This window comes from Pipistrellus kuhlii, unplaced genomic scaffold (genome assembly GCF_014108245.1).
Source record: "Pipistrellus kuhlii isolate mPipKuh1 unplaced genomic scaffold, mPipKuh1.p scaffold_m20_p_26, whole genome shotgun sequence".
NCBI lineage: Eukaryota > Metazoa > Chordata > Mammalia > Chiroptera > Vespertilionidae > Pipistrellus > Pipistrellus kuhlii.
In genome coordinates this window covers 3,596,757-3,611,332 of record NW_023425525.1, presented here as the reverse complement: position 1 = coordinate 3,611,332, position 14,576 = coordinate 3,596,757, and the positions used below count along the sequence as shown (strand labels likewise).

Sequence of the window (14,576 nt, the reverse complement as noted above, 5' to 3'; positions counted from 1 at the left end):
CTGAGAGTCATTGAAACTCTGGGCGTGTAGTTGTGATGCGACTGACTTCCAACGAAGCCAGCCTTAAACAAGGCTCGCCCTAGAATTCCCTGTGGTAACCCCTCGGTCCTCTGAGTGGCTGCACCTTGAGGTTCCACACCTGGCTGCGTATAGGTCTCTTGGACCCCCCTTCTAGCCCTCAAACAACTTCTGCCTCACCTACCCCCTTTCACCTCCCAGAACATGACCTTCTTGGAGCTAACTGCCTACGTCTCTAGAACGTTCCTCTTCCTCCCTCCTGACCTGGGCAAACTGTATCTTCTCACCTTTTTGACCTTCATGGTCTCCCTCTTGCTCAGAAACCCTCCACTCTCCCCCCTCATCCTGGTGCCCCCTGTCCTGGCTCGCCCTGTGCACTCCCTGCTGTCGGAGGAGACCAGCACACATGAGTTCTCTGTGAATCTGTGAGCAGAAAGAGTAGAGAAAGTAAGGGCATCAAGAGTTAACCATTTGATGAAACAGATTTCATCTCCACCAACTGCCATGAAGTTGGTTCTCTGATTGAAGATGTCAAAACTATTTTTTTTCTCAAAAGGTAGAACCATTTGCATGTGAAGTAGATGTGTGAAGTAGATGAGAGGTTTATTACACATATCAAGTCTGAAAACCAAGAAGAATGTGAGGTGGCCCAGACCCGCCCCTTTCCCTAACCGTGAAGAACCTCTGTCTCATTTGCGCCACCTGAGTCTATCCGACTATTGGCCCCATGTCATGTTGCCACCAGAGGACATGCCTGGCAGGGCTGAGTGGAGAACTTGGGCATTTTCATATTTCCTTTGGCATGAGCTTTCCTCCGCCTGCCATCTTGGCATGCATTGCCATGGTATATTTGGAAAATCCGAGCTGGCAAGATGATAAGCTTTCCAAGTCTCACTGCTGATTCCTCTGAAGGTGCTCTGAACCAGGGGTGCCTCACAGCAAGCCTTGCTCTGTCCTCCATGATCTTCTCGGGCCAGCCCGTTCCACTTGGTCAAGTCCATCACTCCTCAAGGACTGCTGACCTTGACTCTTCCAGCCTAGGAATGCAAATGATGGTCCCCTGTCAGAGGTCACACTCTGGAAGAGGAGAGAAGACACACATGGGTTGGACATCTGTTTATAGATGGCTCTGCGTTTTGTGGAACTGGCTTCATTTCAGTGTTCATAGGTTTTGTTTAGGGAGGTAAACTTCTTCATAGTAATACCTGCTAAATATGAGTTACAAACTATAGCTCAGCCTTAGGATGCTACGGGAACAATATCACTTGCTCCGGACTCCTTGCCTCTGAGGGCTCTGAGGCCCTGGTGTAGGATGGCTGAGTTTGAACCCAGTGTTTACCACTTACTGGATGGTGACTGTAGTCATACTACTTAGTGCTTCCTTTTAGGAAAATGGGAATTTTTATGGTATTGACCTACTGTGAGTACTGCATATGCATTTGCTGTTATTTCTCGCACTCTCCCTCTACTGCCAGGGCTACATACACAGCGCCTAGCCTCCTGGGACCTCCAGGTAAAGTGATGTTGTAACAGACTTTGTAAGTTCTGCTTCTGATCATCTCACAAGGGTGAGAAAAACAGAAGCAGCTGTATGTGGATGGGGATTTTTCTACAAAATATTATAATAATGACTTCCCCTTGGAGATAAAAAGGTATGTAGAAGTTATCTTGACCATATTTAGGTGAGGTTTTGCACATGTTCTAGTTTTAAATGCACAATGTAAATAATAATAATAATAATAATAATAATAATATAGCCCAGTCAGTGTGGCTCAGTGATTGAGTGTCGACCTGTGAAGAAGGACTCTGTTCGATTCCTGGTCAGCGCACATGCCTGGGTTGCAGGCTCCAACCCCAGTAGGGGGCATGCAGGCAGCAGCCAATCAATGATTCTGTCTCATCATTGATGTTCCTTTCTCTCCCTCTCCCTTCCTCTCTGAAATCAATAAAAATGTATTTTAAAAAAATAACTATACCCTGTTCAGCCCCACTGACTAGAAAATATCTCTCCATTGTCTCTTGAATAAATGAAGCCATTGGGTGGAGCCAATAGTCCCCACACTCTGACCTATTAGGATGCAGTTTCTACTTCTGCCCTCACACCCCTGGGAGATACGGCCTGTTTGTGTTAGACGGGCAGAAGTGAGGTCTGCCAGTCCAACCCGCTTGGGCACATATGGCTGGGGGGAGGCGGCCAGGGGGTGCCTTAAGAAGGCTAAGATGTAGCTGGAGGTGAGCCATCTGCCTTACACACACCACGTGTTTGGGCTTTTCTTGAGGCCAGTCATCTCCCTTTTAAGAATGAAACAACCAAAAAGATGGGGCTCATGTAGTCATGTCATAAACTAAGGGGGTCATCACCATCACGTTCTTGCCAGCGATGAGCTGGCCTCCTGACGAAAGGTTTCCCAGAGCGGAAGTGATCTGATTGGGACCCGGGTTGGAAAATGGAAGGATTTTCTCTTCGTGCCCCCTCTCTGTGACCCAGGAAGTAGAACCCCATCCAGCCTCTTTCAGATGCTCAGGATAAATGCTCATTTTAGGTCAGACCTGCAGGCACAAGAAGGAGAATTTAGACATCAATTTAGAAATCATTCCGCAGTGGTGGTTATCTTTTCTGATCCCAAACCACAAATCATCTAACAGAATTCTTTTTTGGTTTGTGAAATTGTTTAAGAAGTATTATTAAAGTGTATGAATTACCTCTGATTTGGTAATGAGACATTTAATAAATCATGTTTATGGAAAGGAGGAGAATTCAATTAACTTGAATCTGTCCCAAGAAAATGCACAATCGGTGGTAGCAGCAGGGTCTGCCCAGGAGAGAGCCAGCCGAGAGCGCAGGCTTCTTGTGGGGGCGGAATGGAACGAGATTTCTCCCAGTTTTATTCCGATACCTGGGGTCATGACTTCTCCGGGGTTTTTCCAGCTATCCGATGCTGTGCTTTCCTTACGTGTAGATGGCACGTCATTCATCTGGCACGTGGTCAGAAGCTTGAGGATTCGCACCCATCATACGTTTTGAGCCTCCGGAGGGCAGGCCCTCTAGCTGTGTGCTTCCTGCCAGTTCTCAGAGGCTGGACAAACAGCAGGTCAGGCCTCAGCCAAGATGGGGCCGGCTTCCCTTTGGGCGAGGCCCACCGGCAGATCTCTGAGCTGGTGCACAGTCTAGGAGGGAAAGCATGCCTGTCTGTGAACTCAGTACCAACACCGCTAGCCAGGACTCACGGGAAATTCCCAGGAAGACTCTCCAAAGACCGAGCGCTTCGATATAACATGACCCATCGGCAAATGCAGACGAAGCCTCTTGCTTGTCAGCATGTCAAGAACAGCAAGGTGACTGAAGAGCTTGCTTGCGCGCTTTGAACAGATGCGGAGGAGGCTCAGCCTGCTTTGCTGCTTGCCATTCTTGATCCCTGCAGAAGTGAGGACTTCCCGCAGGCCCAGCTGTGAGTTTACCATCCTCTGAGCCCCTCCTGGTTCTGGCCAGGCCAGGCGGCCATTCTTTGCTCAGTGGTGCCCCCTGCTGATGAGGAGAGAGAGAGCAGCACATCCAGAGTCTTAGGTGACATTAACTCTGGTCATGCAACCGGGAGACTTGGAAGCAGCAGGGAGGAGTCTGAGGGCTGCCTATATCTGAGGAAGGTCCCCAGGGGTCAGGGCGCCTTGGTGAAATGCTCACACAGAGAACAAGATGCGCCTGGAGACTGTGCTTGCAAATCTTCCACAAACTTGCTGGTGTAATGGCTTCATTCTAAAGATGCGCCAGGAGCCACGGCAGCCCTCTGAGAAACGCCATTGCAAACTTTTATTCGGGGCTCTCAGGGCTGTGAGATGCCACGTATATTAAAAGGCACCCGCCCCTTTTTAGGCGAACTTACAATGCGTTTTAAGCAGGAGTGCAGGCATGGGAAGGGTTGTTCATTTATATCCCGAGGAGGAATCAGAGTGTGGATCCTCCGGGGGCACCCTGCTGGGAGGCACTCTTGCGTGCACGCATTTCTGGGCACACGGGCGCACAGGCTTGCATGTGCTGTGTGTACACAGCGAGGCGGTTATGTGGTGTCTTTGGACAAAAACTGCACACAAAGAGAAGGAGGGAAAAAGCAAACTCACAATCAAACAAAAGTAGGGAGGGGGAGAGATGAGATTGCAGTTGATTATGGGTCTGGCAGCAGATGCTCTACACGAATCCAACTCGCTGCAGCCAGTCTGTTTCCATGGCAACGGAATCAGTAATTATTGAGCCCCAGCGCTCTCCCCTCCTCTCTCCCAACAAGGTGGAGGCTGATGAATATGAACAGTCACCAGCCCATCGCCAGCTTTCTTTTCCTTCTTCCTCTTTTTTTCCTCTTTTAGTTCCTTATCAGGAAAAGTGAGGGTCTGGAGGCATAGCAGGAGGAGGGCCTGTCTGGTTATTAGTGAAAGGCATCAGGCATGCACACTGAAGCGAAGTTACATCTTTCTCTTGTGAGACTCTAAAAGCTCTTCCTCGAAAAGAGGCCGATCTCTGAAGATGTTCCCTAAATGAGCAGGAGTTTCCCTGGGATGGAGGCCGCCTTTGATTGGCCGATCTCGCCGCCCTCCCCGCCAATCGGAGCACCCCCGGGCTCCAGCCCCATAAACATAAGCAAAGCCCCGTGCTGTCCTCCTGGACCGGAGTGGGTGCCACCCAAAGGTGTGCGGCGGGTCTCCATTCACATGGCTCATCTGGAAACCTGTTCCACCAGCACGCCGACTCGGGAGCCATCTGGCGGTCCGGCCCGGCGCCCTTCGGGGGGACGGCTGTGAGTCACCGGCCGGAGGCAGCCGCTCCGCAGCAGTGTTTGTAGTTGGGAAGATGCGCTCACGGGGGCTTGGTGAGTACACCGCTGTCTCCCACAGCTGCCCGCTGGCGATCGGGCTCCAGCGTAGCTGTGTCCTATTGTCTGCCGAGAAGACTTGAACTGGAGCCAGCCCACGGAGCGGGCAGGCGTGCTGGGGTCCCGGGGTGCAGGCGCTGCTGTGTTGCACAGGCTGCATGCATGGCTGGGGGGTGACCGTGCATGCCACTCGGACATCGGTCGTCTGTTAGGGTCAGTGTGAGGAGGGGCGCTCCGCTTTCTCTCCTTGGGCATTGATCCATGGCAAAGAGGATGCCTTAGAGCCAGGCTAATAAGAGTCATCGCAGGGGGGAGAGGAAGGTGCGGGCACAGAGGGGAGCGGGCTGCGCGGGGCTGGGGCTGGCGTGGTGGGGAGCCGCTGTCACAATGGCCCGGAGCTCCGCCAGCTGCAGCGGCAGCTCGTCTGCACGCAGGCTGCTCCGGCGGGGAAGCGGGGAAGTGTGAGCGGAGCGCGGGGGTGCCCCTTTCTTTCTCACGAAACCAGTCTCAGATTGGAAGATGTTCTCTCTCTTTAAAAAACAAGAATTGCAAAGATGAGTTGTGCATTCAGATAGATCTTAGCTGCAAAAAATCACGCTTTGAGATGACTCTGTTTTGCAGCCTTTTAACCTCTGAGAAGCAGGCTTTGCAAAGTTATATTCGGTGATGCGTCCCTGCCAGGAGGATGGGTGCTCCGAGCCATCGCTCCGCTCCCTGGGGGTTGGTTTTCTGACAGGGGGGATGAGATTTTTAATTTTGTTGGGGAGAAGCAGGAAGAATCAGACATCTGTGTTGTAAACAGGCAGCGGAGGGGTAGCGTGTGGAAGGAGAAACTCTGCCTTCGGGGACCCTTCTGGCTGCAAACTTAGAAACAGAGGGGTCCAGACAGAGCTCAGCACAGCCAGGAGCCTCAGCCAGGCCAGCGGGGGACAGCGGGGGAGAGGGAGGCAGCGCCTTCATCGGGCTCCAGGGAGGGGGGCTGAGCCTGGATCTCCCTCTGCCAGGAGCCTCTCTCAGGGTCTGCCTGCCGGTTCGGAGGCGGCCTCCCTGCTGGCCCTCCCCCCCTCCCCCCTTTTTAATGTGCTTTCCCATCTTTTGTGCCAGGACTCCGTGTCTTCTATTTACAGCCCACTTGGGTTCAAATAACAGAGAGGAAAAGAGAAGGAATCATTTTCATCCTGTTTATAAATAAACGCCTGTGAAATAGCTGCACAGGGCGTTCTGCTGGCATGCCTTTGGAACAGCGTCCTCCGGACAGAGAGGGTGCGGGTCTTGGTGTGGTCCTGGGTGGAATTGGCTGCTCCCCAGCAGGACCCGGAGGAGTGGGCACAGAGACAGAAGGGTAGAGAGGTTCAGCTGGGAAAAGGGGCTCCGGAGAGACTAGTCTGTGACCAGCGAGGAAGTGGGCTGGTGTCTCAGGAGAGGGGAGCGTTCCCTGACTGTGGGTGACAGCACCCAGCACAGGGGAGCCTTCACCCTGGGCCAGGGCAGGGACCTGATTGTCAGCGGTGGGCCCGTCTGAGAGGCAGGCCGCCCTCTGCCGCCCAGGGCCTCCAGACGCTGTGCGAACAGAGAAGCCCACCCGCCTGTCCGCGGGTGTGCAGGCCAGTGCTCCCTGCGTGCCTCCCCTCAGCACACCTCTGTGCGGGCGCAAGCGAAGGGGTCTGGCGCTGGCGGGAGTGCCTTCAGGGACAGTCACCTCATCAGAATGTCCCTACATCCTCTGTGCCCTCTCCTCTCCCGGCGGTGTCCCTTTTCATGAGCGAAGGACTGGCACCTGTTGGCAAGAAGGAGACAAGAAACAGCCTTTTATGGAAGCAGTAAAACTGTGGGGGGAAATTACGAGTGATTATGAACCTGTTTTGGATCACGGCAGTGTAAGAATTTGAAAGGTGGGAAATGCAGTTACGCAGAATCACATGACACTTTGAGGATAGCCCATCGCAAGGTCAAGTGGGATCTCTGTCCCAGGAGGGCAACCATGACTTTGTTATACCCTCAGGTTCATCATTTCGTCTTGTCGAGGGGCCCGTGAATCCTCCCAGCCCCGTGTCCATGCACCACCTGAGCCAGGCCCTGGCCATGCCCCCCTGGGCTGGAATCAGGGTAACCTGGAAATGCCTGGCACCTGGTGGTTTCCCCACTCCTGAGCTGCAAGGATTGGTGAAAACAGACTTATGGGACTTGAAAATGTTCTTTCCTCTTCAATTTTTTTGAGGCAGCTCCATATTGTCTTCCACAGTGGCTGCCCCAGTCGGCATTCCCACCAGCAGTGCGGGAAGGTTCCCTTTTCTCCGCATCCTCACCAGCACTTGTTTGTTGATTTGTTGATGACAGCATTCTGACAGGTGCGAGGTGGTACCTCAGTGTGGTTTTCATTTGCATCTCTCTGATGATTAGCACCCCTATGTTCATTGCAGCCTTATGTCCAATAGCCAAGGTCTGGGAGCAGCCCAAGTGCCCATCGGTAGATGGGTGGATAATTGGTACATTTGCATGATGGAATACTACTGGGCAAGAAAAAAAAAGAAAAAGAAATCTTGCCTTTTGCAGCATCATAGATGTGCCTGCAGAGCATTATGCTCATGAAATTAAAAAGCCAGACCAAGAAAGACAAGTACCATATGATCTCACTTATAGGTGGAATCTAATGGACAAGATAAACTAATAAACAAAATAGGAACAGACTCATAGATACAGAGAGCAGACTGACAGCTGTCAGAGAGGAGGGGAGTTGGAGGGCTGTGTGAGAAAGGTGAAGGGATTAAGAAAAAAAAGAAAAAGAAAAGCCTCATAGACATAGACCACAGTATGGTTATTGCCAGAGGAAAAAGGATGGGGGAGGTAAGAGAGGGTATGGGGATAGATGGTGCTGGAAGGAGTCTTGACTTGAGGTGATGAACACACAATACGATATATAGATAATGTATTACAGAATTGCACCTGAAACCTATATAATTTTATTAACCATTGTCACCCAATAAATTCAATAAAAATAAAAGGGAATTTCTTTCAAAAAACAGATTAACTACTGTTTGTTCTGAGAGAGGGCTTCTCCCCAGCCTCCTCCTGGCATTTGCAGGATGTGGGACATAGAAAGTAAATGTAAAGCTGAAGAAAAATGAATCCTCTTAGTTTTCAGTGACCACCAGAGCTGACCACCCTAAGGCAAGGTGAAGATCAGGAAGTTGAATCCAGTTGCTAAAATTCAGCACTGAGCATTAGAAAAACAGAATTCCTTTCTTCTCCCAGCAGCTGGAATAAAACCGGTCACTACAGGAACAGCTGACCTGCCTTGAGCATTCACTGTGTCCCAGGCACCATCTCTGTGTTTCAGGTAGCTGTAATAACTCACCAAATCTCTGCAAGAGCCCCAGCAGGACTCTGGGTCTGCCTAGTTTCTAGATGAGGAAATGGAGTCACCAAGTAGGAAGGAGCTGCTCGTGTTTGTCCAGCTGGGGACTAGCGGCACTTGCTGTTTGCACATGTTGACAGGTTTGTTTGCTGACCGTGGGAGAGGGGATGGGAGTGGGGGAAAAGGGTCTCCTCGGCTCTCGGTCTGGCGGATGGAGTCAGGCCACAGGGAGATAAATTCAACAGTCATTGCAACAAGTCAAATTACAGAGGAACGGTGGGCGGGTTGGGTGAATTATTAATAACGTCACTTAGGAAGAGAAGTGTGAACCAAGTAAAAACTCGCCGGACTGTGCCTGTGTTCACCCGTGTTCCTGTGTGACACACCATCCAATTCTGCAGAGCATTCATTTGACTGGTATGAACTGGTCAGTGTGTGCACAAGGCCAGCGCCTCCCAGGCCATCTGTGAGAGGTGGAAGGCCACCAGTTCCAGGGCTGCCCTTTGCTTGCATTTGCCAGGAATGGTTTGCAGTTTCCATAGCATTGGTGGGGGTCTGAAGGGCCAGGAGCAGCAGGGCAGCTGGTTTGGGGATTGCATGACCTCCGGTGGCTGTGGGAATCGCCAGGGCTACCATGCTTTCTGGACTCTGAACTTGTGAACAGGAGTGTCCAGCTCAGAAAGAGGTTGCAGTCTCAATCCCTGGCCCTGCTCAGGTGCTCAGGGTGTGTGTGGGAGGCAACCAATCCATGTGTCTCTCTCACATCAATGTTTCTCTCTCTCTCTCTCTCTCTCTCTCTCTCTCTCTCTCTCTCTCTCTCTCTCTCCCCTCCCTTTCACTCTCTCTAAAAAAAAAAAAAAAAAATCAATGAAAAAAATATCCTCAGGTGAGGATAAAAAAAAAGTCCAATTTCACATATAAAGAAGGGAAGACACAGCCTATAGGAAGATTCCATTACTAGATGGTAATGGAACCAGGGGAGCCTAGTGGGTAGGTTTTAAAACATGGCTCATTGCTATGCTCACCCAATAAAAAGTAATTCCTATTATTACTCTGGGTATGTGTAGAAGACAATTTTCAATAACTATTTGAAGGATAGGATACTGTCCTACCGGGGCAATATGGCGAATGTCTTTCTACACCAACACTGTCTGGAAAGAGAACACAAGTTATGTATGCAATTCCAGTGTTTTTAGCAGTCACATTAATGAAGTTAAAAAAGAAACAGATCAGTTAACTTTAATAATATGTATTATTTAACCCTGTAAGTCTAAGATAGTATTTCAATTCTCAACTACAAAATTATTAGCAAAATATTGATATTCAGTTTCTCATGTTGAGTCTTTGAGCTCTGACATGCACAACTTCATTTGGATCCTGAGTTTCACAGGAAATCTGTATTTAGATTTCATAAAACGTGCTGTTAACAGAGTAGACTCATATACTCAAGTTGTCCTGAACATATTAAAAAAAATTCCCAGTAACTGACGTGGGTAACAGGCTTTAAATTTAAACGATCTAAAGTTAAATGAAGTTTAAAATTGAATGGCTCCATTCCACTGGCCACACGTGTCAGTTTCCATGGCCACATGTGGTCAGTGGCTGTCTTGTGCAGTGCTGTGCTGGACTTTCAAAGAACTCCCCTCACACACCAGGCCCGGTGCTTCTGTCCCTTCATGTCACACCAGGTGCCTGCATCTCCTCCACCTCTGGGAGGTGCCCGGAAGGCGTACTCCAGGAAAAGAGAGAACAGACATCTGTCCTCATACGCGTGTTTTCCTTTGCCTTTCACCATTGTATCTGGCAGACACAGCATGGAAGACAGTCTTGGTTTCTCCAGTGCACTGCTTGGCCTGGGGAGATGAAGAGGCGGGCCATTTCCTGTAATAGAAAGTCAGTAGTCACCACCTGTGGCATTGTTTAATCCCCAGATGTCTTGGCCCTGCCACTCCCTGCACTTTGGGTCCACCTGTCTCAACTCAGTATGTTCAGGGAACGTGGGCTCGATTTTAACACCAAGCTAAGCAAACCATGACTGAAATGAATAGTTCTGCTGCAAACAGGTGATTCTTTAGGAAGACAAGTATAAATTGAGGCTACGGGATGATTTAATTGCTGCCACCTTACTCAGTTCTGCAAATTGTGTTTACTAAGTAGCTTTTCCAGTTAATTTGGTCTTAAAATTCTTTCCTTCAGTATCAGATATCATCCTATTTCCCACTTCCCCAAATGTTTGTTTATTTTTTTTAAATAAAGCCAAACATGAAAATGTAATTAACCCCACCAAAAACTAGACCAAAATTGTACTGCAAAGTCTTCTGAAAGGCTTCCGGTCACAGCCCCTTAAAGGAGTCAAAACATCAATCATTTCAGTCTAATTTGTAAATGGATGAATAAAGCTCACTATAAAAGCTTGATCCTCCTAAACCTTATGTTAATAAAAAACTCTTTGAGAAATTCCACAGAACATTGAGAAAGGAAAAAAATCCATACAGTTCAATGCCATCTCTAACACCAGGTCTGGCTTCTGGTCCAACCCTACTCATTTCCGGCGTGATGGTCAGAATTCCCAAGGACTTTAACCCCGTGCACCTAAGCACTCAAGAAGCGTTTGATGGGTTACATTAGGTGGGTCCTTGCAACTTCTTTTCTAATCTTGCAACTTTTTTTTCCTGGTATGATTTAATCTCTTTTCCTGAAGCAACACCGGCAGACCAAATAGATTAAATCTTTGGCAGCACTGGAGGAGTAAGGTGGACGACCGACTTTGTGAATCTGCTGATATGTGGCCAAGCCAAGGGCTCATACATGCAGACATGGGTGGAGTTCCAGAGAGTACAGAGGAATAGCTGTGCCTTCCATAAGAGAAGTGATCATTGCCATGATTGTTTTTGCATTATCACCGGATTTTGAAGTCCTCTCATTTGCTAGCTGATTTAAAACAACCTGTGATCTAGAAATGAAGGATTTGGAAAGCATTTGTAATCAACAGAGCAGGAGTCTGGAGTCCAAGGCCTTGGGCTGTTATATCTAGTTCAGTAACTCAGTTTTGCAAATCACCAACCTTGGTGCTTCTCGGCATCTCCACGTGGGTAAAGAGGGGTTCAGACTCAGTGACTTGCAAGGTCATAGCTGTGTCAAGCTTCTGAGCAGTCTGTTCTCTAGGGCCTGTGTTCCAGTGATCAGAGCAGTCTTTTACACTGTTCCCAGAAAGAGCCTTGGAGCCTTCTTAAAGCAGCAGTAAGTCAGCCACTGCCGGGCTATCAGCTCTGGCTTGCCGCTGACACTGATCTTCATCCCTGCCTGGTGTCCTTTCCTAGCTGCATGCCTTGTGCAGACGCTGAAAGGCACACAGAGGGAACACTCATCAGTCTTCAGGGTTTCCGGATAAGGGAACGCAAGCTCTTTACTCACCTCTCGCTCAGCTGCTCCGTGGAGGTGTTGCCATCTGACAAGGCGGCTGCAGCCTGGCACTTGGGAGCTCACTTCTCTTTTCCTTTGAGCTGCAAGTGATGAGAGACCTGTCAAGGAGAGCAGCTCCCTGGCACCGTTCCCAGACCTGGAAGCATAATGAAGTAACGTTTCGTGCCGACTTCCTCGGAATTATAGCTGAGCATTTGAGATAGCATCTGGGCCAGCTCTAACATCCTCCACTTGCCTGGTTGGAAGGAGGCAGCCACCTGCTAATGGAGCTCGGGCTGTCAGACTGGCAGCCAAGTCAGGGCCTCTGGGGTCAAGTCATTTCTAACTCGAGCCAGCCAGGCCCCAGGCCCCACAGGGGAGATGGAGCCCACTGGTGCCCAATGGGCCAGGAGTGTGAAGCCTGTATCCCAGGAACTTTACCAAACCAGGAACTGGTCTGAGAGCCACCAGTCCTCCTGCTGCCCCCAGACCTAGACTAGTCAAGGTCAAGTCTTGGGCTCTGCAGGTATTACCCTTCCAGCTTTAGAGGGTGGTGGAGGGTCTAGGAGCAAAAGCCCCTCCCTATTCTAGATTCCAGGAGCCAGGTTTAGCCATCCTTGCAAAGTAGGTCCAAGAAAGTTTGCAAAGGCCACATTATGGGCACCCCTCTGGCCTCCCTCAAATCTCCCGAGTACTAAGTAGATGCCTCCTTACCCTCTCTGAACCTTAGTTTCCTCATCGGTAGAAATGGAAGAAATGGTGTGTTCCTCACAGGGCAGTTGACGAATGAAAATTAAATTAGAGTGATGTCTACGTGAGTGATTAGTACACACCACGTGCTATGCAAGGATAAAACGGTGGGACTACATTCCTTGGGCGGAAGCCATTTACTTTTCATATCTCTTTGGCTGCGGATGGTTCTCTACTGGGGCAACTGGAGTGCCAGGAGGGCACATGCTCTCTGCTCCCAGCTCACTCTCCCCATCCTCGGAGACTGTGCAGCCTGTTAGCACCCAGGGAGAGGGAGCCCTGCACCCAGAACCAAGAGCCTGGGGCAGAGTCCCAGCTTAGCTATGATGTAGGACTTGTCACATGATACTTCTTCAATTTAAGTACTTTTTCTCATGGATAAAATATAAATACTGTCTACTCCATCTGGCACATAGACATGTTTACAGAACAAATGAATTCATATACCCCATGTGCTTTTTGGATGACATAAGGTATTACTATTGTTATTTTAAATTTAGTATCTCCCACCCAGCTGGTATAGTTCAGGGTTGAGCATTAACCTATGAACCAGGAGGTCATGGTTCGATTCCCAGTCAGGACACATGCCCATGTTTCAAGCTTGGTCTCCAGTAGGGGGCATGGAGGAGGCAGCCAGTCAGTAATCCTCTCTTATCCTTAAAGTGTTTATCTCTCTCCTTCTCCCTTCCTCTCTGAAATGAATAAAATTGTATTTTTAAAAATTGAGTATCTCCCAGCAACCCAGCCTTGCTTATCGAGGAAGAATAATTGGAAACATGTTTCTGAAGCCAGAATGGCAGCAGCTCCGGGATGGCGATATACACTCTCCTGGTTTTGGAAGCGGGTTAAGATCAACAATATTGTGCTTCTAGGCAAACAGATGCCTCGCTGCCTTTGGAAGGCTGTGTGACCTGCCATAAATAATGGTCCCCGCAGATGGCCCATAAATCTCTCTGGATAGCCATGCCTTCCCCATCCTGCCCCAGACTGGTCTTTCTTCTTCTTTGCTTTGGAAAACATGCATATTTTTGGTTCTTCCATTGGCAGATTCCCAGCCACCGGTTGGTCGCTTTCTTCCCTGGCCTGTCCCCTAAGCTATGCACTTCACACCTCTGAATCACGTATTCCATCAAGAGAGGAGGAGTCTGATTTATTCCTTTGTGACGTCTGGTTATCTACTGAACCCCCCTTGCATCCTGGACCTTAAAGAAACCCAAGTCCTGGGATGGCAAATTGATTTCATGTGGTGACAGCTTGGGTCCCTGGGGTGGCTGTCTGTGGGACCTACCTCTTGTCTCGGTGGTTCATGGGCAGGGAAGGAAGGGACTAGTTACCTTTTTAGAGGTGGGGGAACAGGGGTTGAGAGAAGGTGACTGACTTGCAATGACTCTGTTAGCAGGGAGCCACAGTCACCTTTCCTTGCTCTCTCAGTTTATTCCACAGCCAGTTTTGGCCAAACGCCTGCCCCGCCTCAGTGCTAGGCCTCGGTTGTCTGGCAACTCAGATAATCTGTGAACACCTAGGATTCCCCTTTGCAGAGGTTTACTTTTCAGGCAATCGTTAGCCTAAAAGTTGCAATTACTCAGAATAGAGACTTCGCTAAAAATGAATTTCCAACGAGCCACAGTTATTCATATAATATTCACTAATTTATGTGTGCACTCACCTCCACACTTGTTCCCATCTCATTAGGAGGTGCATTCCCAATGAATCTTCCTCTTGGGTTTAAAAGTCATCAGCACTTGTATGGTATTTGTTTTAATTGTGTTGTTAAACTCAATCAAGAGGAATGTTTTTGTTTCAGCCTTCTGTTCACAGGAAATATATTTTAAATTAGATTTTAGTATATATATTGTTTCAGAGAAGTAGAGCAGTATGATTACTAGTTGACTGTTAAACATAGAATCTGTAAGAGTAGAATCTGGACAGAGTGGGGAACATGGGAAGTAGAATGGGAATCTGGGCCCAGGAGAGGAGTTAGCAAACAATGGCCCACATGTCAAATCCAACCACTGCCTATTCTCATAAGTAAAATCTTCCTGGAACATGGCCACGCCCCCTCGCCTGTGCACTCTCTATGACCGCTTTCCTCTACAATGGCCTTGCTGGGTAGCTAGGACAGGGACTGCTTGGAAAGCCTAAAATAACATTTCATCTTTACATAAAAAGTCTGCAGCCTAGAAATGATG

At 49.1% G+C, this 14,576-nt stretch overlaps 1 protein-coding gene across 3 annotated transcripts in view; it reads left to right on the top strand.

Moving 5' to 3' along the window:
• The window catches only part of ELMO1 (engulfment and cell motility 1), a 274,563-nt gene that overhangs the window by 195,321 nt on the left and 64,666 nt on the right, over positions 1-14,576 (top strand). Inside the window, exon 1 of one of the 3 annotated variants that reach the window (XM_045587194.1) lies at positions 4,659-4,877. The exons of the other annotated variants lie outside the window; for them this stretch is intronic. The gene's annotated coding sequence lies outside the window, so the exon portion shown is untranslated. Of the gene's footprint in view, positions 1-4,658; positions 4,878-14,576 lie in introns of those variants that run through there. 3 annotated transcript variants of the gene reach the window in all.